Source organism: Citrus sinensis, chromosome 8, assembly GCF_022201045.2.
Source record: "Citrus sinensis cultivar Valencia sweet orange chromosome 8, DVS_A1.0, whole genome shotgun sequence".
Lineage (NCBI taxonomy): Eukaryota > Viridiplantae > Streptophyta > Magnoliopsida > Sapindales > Rutaceae > Citrus > Citrus sinensis.
The window spans coordinates 12338230-12344752 of record NC_068563.1 but is presented as its reverse complement, the minus strand read 5'-3'; the positions used below and the strand labels follow the sequence as shown (position 1 = coordinate 12344752).

Sequence of the window (6523 nt, the reverse complement as noted above, 5' to 3'; positions counted from 1 at the left end):
GTAGCTAGCACTAGTTTAGTTGAAAAATTAAATTTGAAAACTTTGAAACATCCAAGGCCATATAAGCTACAATGGCTGAATGATTGTGGGGAAGTTAAAGTAAATAAACAAGTGCTGGTTTCATTCTCTATTGGGAGATACAAGGATGAGGTTCTATGTGATGTAGTACCCATGCATGCTGGACACATTCTTTTGGGTCGACCTTGGCAATATGATAGGCGTGTGACACGTGATGGATACTTAAATAGATATTCTTTTGTAATGAATAAAAGGCAAATCACTCTTGTACCATTAACACCTAGGCAAGTGTATGAGGATCAAATGTCAATAAAAAAAGAGAGTGATACAAAAAATGAAAATGAGAGTACAAAAGAAAGAGAGATTGAGAGAAAAGCAAGTGAAAAGATACAAAAAAATATTGTTGAGAGAAAAGAGAGGCAGCAAGTGAACTTGTTTGCAAAAGAGAGCGAGGTTAAGAGGGCTTTTTTTTCAAAACAGCCTATCGTTGTACTTTTGTGCAAAGAGGCTTGTTTACACACTAATGAGCTTAACTTTTCTTTGCCTAGTGCTATTGTGACTCTTTTGCAGGACTTTGATGATGTGTTTCCAAATGAAGTCCCTAACGGTTTGCCACCTATTAGGGGAATTGAGCATCAAATAGACTTCGTCCCTGGAGCTACCATTCCTAATAGACCTACATATAGAAGTAACCCCGAGGAGACAAAGGAGCTTCAAAGGCAAGTTGAAGAACTCTTGGCAAAAGGATATGTGAGGGAGAGCATGAGTCCATGTGCAGTACCAGTTTTACTAGTGCCCAAAAAGGATGGAACATGGAGGATGTGTGTTGACTGTCGTGCAGTTAATAAAATCACTGTAAAGTATCGACATCCTATTCCTAGACTTGATGACATGCTTGATGAATTGCATGGTTCTTGTGTGTTTAGTAAAATTGATCTTAAAAGTGGGTATCATCAAATTAGGATTAGAGAGGGAGATGAGTGGAAAACTGCCTTTAAAACAAAATATGGTTTATATGAGTGGTTAGTGATGCCATTTGGGTTATCTAATGCACCTACCACTTTTATGAGGTTAATGAACCATGTTTTGCGTGCTTTTATTGGCAAATTCGTAGTTGTCTATTTTGATGATATTTTGATCTATAGCAAAGGCTTAGATGAACACATTGAACATTTGCAAAGTGTATTGACTGTTTTAAGGAAGGAAAAGTTGTATGCTAATTTGAAGAAGTGTTCCTTTTGTACAAATCAGATTGTTTTTCTTGGTTATGTTGTAAGTGCTAAAGGAATTAAGGTTGATGAAGAGAAGGTAAAGGCTATTAAAGAGTGGCCTACACCTAAAAGTGTAAGTGAGGTAAGAAGTTTTCATGGTTTGGCTAGTTTTTATAGAAGATTTGTGAAAGATTTTAGCACCCTTGCTGCACCATTAACTGAAATTGTGAAGAAACATGTGGGATTTAAGTGGGGTAGTGAACAAGTAAAGGCATTTAATCTAATTAAGGAGAAATTAGTTTCTGCACCATTACTTGCTTTACCTGATTTTACTAAAACTTTTGAAATTGAGTGTGATGCTTCATGTATAGGTATTGGAGCTGTTTTGATGCAAGAAGGGCGTCCAATTGCTTATTTTAGTGAGAAATTGGGTGGAGCAGCCCTAAACTATCCTACCTATGACAAGGAGATGTATGCATTGGTGAGAGCTTTGGAAACTTGGCAACATTATCTTCTACCTAAAGAGTTTGTTATACACACTGATCATGAGTCCTTGAAGCATTTGAAAGGGCAAGGTAAGTTACATAAGAGACATGCCAAATGGGTTGAATTTATTGAGCCATTTCCTTATGTGATCAAATATAAACAAGGTAAGGAGAATGTGGTGGCTGATGCATTATCTAGAAGGTATGCACTTATCTCTACATTAAATGCAAAGTTGTTAGGATTTGAGTACATTAAAGAATTATATGCTAACGATCCTGATTTTGCTAATGTGTTTAATGCTTGTGAGAAAGTTGCATTTGGTAAATTCTATAAGCATGATGGGCTTTTATTTAGAGAAAATAAATTGTGTGTGCCTCATAGTTCTTTGCGTGAATTGCTTGTGCGTGAAGCTCATGGGGGTGGTTTAATGGGACATTTTGGCATTGCAAAGACTTTAGATGTTTTAAAAGAACACTTCTTTTGGCCACATATGAAACGTGATGTTGAAAGAATATGTGAGAAGTGTATCACTTGTAAACATGCTAAGTCTAGAGTTTTACCCCATGGATTGTATAACCCTCTGCCCATACCTAGTGAACCTTGGGTTGATATTTCTATGGACTTTGTTTTGGGTTTACCTAGGTCAAAAAGGGGAAATGATTCTGTTTTTGTTGTTGTTGATAGGTTTTCAAAGATGGCGCATTTCATTCCATGTCATAAAACTGATGATGCGACAAGCATAGCTAATTTGTTTTTCAAGGAAATAGTCAGGTTGCATGGAGTACCAAGGAGCATAGTTTCAGATCGAGATGCTAAGTTCTTGAGCCACTTTTGGAAAACTTTGTGGGGTAAGTTGGGTACTAAACTTTTGTTTTCTACTACTTGTCATCCACAAACTGATGGACAAACTGAGGTTGTAAATAGAACTCTGTCTACTTTGTTGCGTGCCATTATTCAAAAGAACTTGAAAACTTGGGAAGAATGTTTGCCACATGTTGAATTTGCTTACAATAGAACTGTCCATTCAGCTACTAAATTCTCACCATTTGAGATTGTATATGGTTTTAATCCATTAACTCCTTTGGATTTATTACCTTTACCTATTGATGAGCGTGCTAGTATGGATGGTAAAAAGAAAGTTGAATTTGTCAAGCAATTGCATGAGAGAACACGTCAACACATAGAAAAGAGAACTGAACAATATGCTACTCAAGCCAACAAAGGACGTAAGCAAGTGGTTTTTCAGCCTGGAGATTGGGTTTGGGTGCATATGAGAAAGGAGACGTTCCCAGCACAAAGGCGTTCCAAGTTACTTCCAAGGGGAGATGGTCCATTTCAAGTGGTTGCACGGATCAATGACAATGCCTACAAATTGGATCTTCCTGGTGAGTATAATGTGAGTGCTACTTTCAATGTTTCTGATCTTTCTCCTTTCGATGTAGGTGAAGATTCGAGGACGAATCCTTTTGAAGAGAGGGGGAATGATGAGAACCATCAAGGGACCATTAAAACTTCAAGTGATCCTTTGCACATTCATGGAGGCCCAATTACAAGAGCAAGAGCCAAAAAGATGCAAGCTGCTTTAAATGGATTAATTGAGAAAATATGGATTGAAAATGCAATTCAAGATGCAAGACATCATGAATTGGGCTTGAAGAGAAGACAAGGCATTGTGGGCATTATTCAAGTCATTGGGCAGCCAAATACACAAGTTGTATCAAATGCAGAAAGGTCAAATTCGGAATAAAAACTGTATTGATTGAGCCAGAATTAAAATGCAAGCTATATACCGTTGGAAAGATAATTAAGTTAGCTTTCCAATAAATTTTACAGAGCTGGATTTGGAGTTCTCTAGAAGGATTTATGACCAATTCTTTACAGCTTGTTCAGACTTGGGATTTTCAACGAATCCTTTGTTTTTCAACTTATTTGTTTGTTTTGTTTCAAGCTTGTCAATGTGTAAGGTAAGTCTACCATCAATGATGGTGGGCTAACATTAAGTTTGTCAATGATAGCATTAATTATAGTAGGCTAGCATTAAGTTTGTCAAAGATAGCATTGATCATGGTGGGTTGGTGAAGACTTTTGAAACATCTTTTGACAAACTTACTTGGAGGGTTGTTCCAATGTTTCCATTTGTATTTTTAGGATCTTGGGTTCCTTTTAGCCTATTTAAATTCAGCAACCTTGGTATGTAAGGAGATTAATGTTATTTTGAATTTGAAAGATTATTCTTTCTTTGGTTCTTTTGAGAACTAGTGAACTTATCAAGAATTTACATTCTTGTGGTGTTCCAAATTTAGACTTATCACTCACCTTCTCATCTTTTTCTTGAGTGTGGCGTCAATACCCTTCTCTATACCTTTGGTTCATGTTTTCTTAAGCATTGGGTCAAGGTTTTTGTTTGCCATAAATCTGTTTAGAACTTTCTTGGGAAGTTGAAACTACAAATTAAGTGTAGGATTGAAAGTTTCATTGTGGGATTCGTATCAAATACATCTTTAATCTTGCCTTTTGGATAGGCATAAAATTTGTAACAAGTTGTAAATTCACTATTGAACACTAATAAAGCCATGAGATTGATGCTAGCTCTCAAATCATAGAGTGCCTTACCATTATATTTAGTTCATATAGAGCATGAAATTGTAAAACTTTATAGATCCTTTAGCTTTTGAGGGATTTTATTCTAAAGCATATGACTGCATTCTTTTGTAATCCAAGCTTTCTTTTTCTCGCCTGCATGTCCTTCAAGAACTTTACATCTGTTCCAGGGCTTCAACAAATGAAATATTGATATGTGACCGTTTTAACATTTTTAAGAATTTGCTAAATTGTTTGTCTTACTTTTGTTTCTGGAATCGTTTTGGAAAGGGTGGTGGGTGCGTAAATTGTTGTGCTGTAGCAGGCTGTATAGACTACTTCTCTTTTGCCATGTTGTGGACTAATGGGTTAGTGCCGCTGCATCTTTACTAATAGGCATTGGATCATCATTTTCTGTAGATCCTGTAGCTTGGTTGTTCACATCAGTGGGTCGGAAAGTGGGATTTTATGGTTCCTCTTCCACTTAAGTTTCTTCTTGGGTTGAAACAAGTTCAACTCTTCTTTTTAGTGCACCTACTGGAATATTAACATCATTTCTAAACCTTAAATTAATCACTTTACAATTTTTTTCCTTCCCCTTTGGGATTCTCTATGTTGCTGGGTCAACTGCCTTGTGGACTATTGTTTAGTACTGTAGCAAGCTGTTCAATATGATTTTTTAGGTTTCTTAAAGACATGGGATGGCATTAAACAATCGCTTCATTCTTCAAAGCTACAAGAGAACTTAATTGATCATTGCTGGTGTTTCTTTGCCTTTGATTTTGCTGGTGAAATCCAAATGATTGAGCAGGCCTGTTCTATCCACTGGATACTACAGCATGTTGATTATGATTGCTCCATGAAAAATTTTAATGTTGTCTTCATCCAAGGTTATAAATGTTTAAGCAAGGATTGTTTTGGTTCTGTCTGTTAAAGTTGCCCACATAATTGACCGAGGTTGGATTTCAAGGACAATTATCAAATAAATGCTCTTCTCCACAATAAACACAAGATACATCAGCAATTTAGCTAACAGTTGCTAGAACAGTAGTCATAGCCTTCACTATATTTGTTAATGAGGTTACTTGGGCTGATAATGTTGTAAAGGCGTCTATATTGTGGACTTCTGTTGTTATTAGCTATCCTTTTGCAAAATTTCATAACAAGGCCCCATTTGCTAAAGCATCCACTATCAATAGCTTGGGTTGAGACCATTGTAAAATGTTTCCAACTGTATACAGTAAGGAATACCATGATGAGGACATCTCCTAAGTAACTCTTTGAATATTTTCCATGCATCATACAAGCTTTCATCTTCGAGTTGATGGAAAGATGTGATCTTATTCCTCCATTTTGTATTCTTGGTCGGTGTAAAGTACTTCATTAAAAATTTGTCAGCCAAATCATTCCATGTATAATGAAGTCAGGTGGCAGAGAGTTCAACCGTGTTTTTACTTGATCCCTCAGAGAAAATAGGAAATGTTTGAGTTTCAATGCTTCCTATAATGCTCTAGCAATCTTGAAAGCATCACTTATTTCCAAAAACAGCTTAAGGTGAAGTTAAGGATCTTCTTATGGTAGACCATTAAAATACCCTACTGTTTAAGCATCTGAAACATCATTGGTTTGAGCTCAAACTTAGCAGCTTGCACTTCAGGTTTGACTATTCCAGGATTTATGGCTTGAGGAGTTAACACAACATAATCTCTTATGGCTCTGTCTCTATCATCTTCCACATAGATAATATTGTTGTTCCTTAGTTGCCCATGAATAATAGACCCATTATGACCGTCTTTACCTCCTTGTGCATTAACTAATTCTATTTCTCCTCGAGGGTTGAAATTCCCTATATCTTGCAAATCATCCATGTCTACAACAGCTTTTAAATTTCTCTATTTGTTTCTCAATCTCTTTGTAGTTCTTTCAATTTCTAGATCAAACTAGAATTCAACAAGTTTATATTTGCACATGCAAGGGTTGCTAGAGCACTTCTGTCAACAAAGTAAACAAATTAAAAGAAAAATAAAAATTGTCACCAACTAAAACCGATTTCATAAATTACAATAAACAGCCAATCCCTGGTAACGACTACAACATCTTTTCTGTTCGAGACTTGTTTTATTTCCTCTACAGCCAAGTTTTTTTTGTCATCTCTGCAAGTCTGCTGCTGCAGCTTTCCATCCATAAAGCTTAGGCTTTTTCGTCCCCCACAATCACACATAATTAGA

At 36.3% G+C, this 6523-nt stretch overlaps 1 non-coding gene across 1 annotated transcript; it reads left to right on the top strand.

Moving 5' to 3' along the window:
• Positions 1-5542: 5542 nt before the first annotated feature.
• Positions 5543-5649, top strand: LOC112496531 (small nucleolar RNA R71). Its single transcript, XR_003063092.1, has one exon. It is a non-coding gene; the product is annotated as a small nucleolar RNA R71 (small nucleolar RNA).
• The last annotated feature ends 874 nt before the right edge of the window (positions 5650-6523 follow it).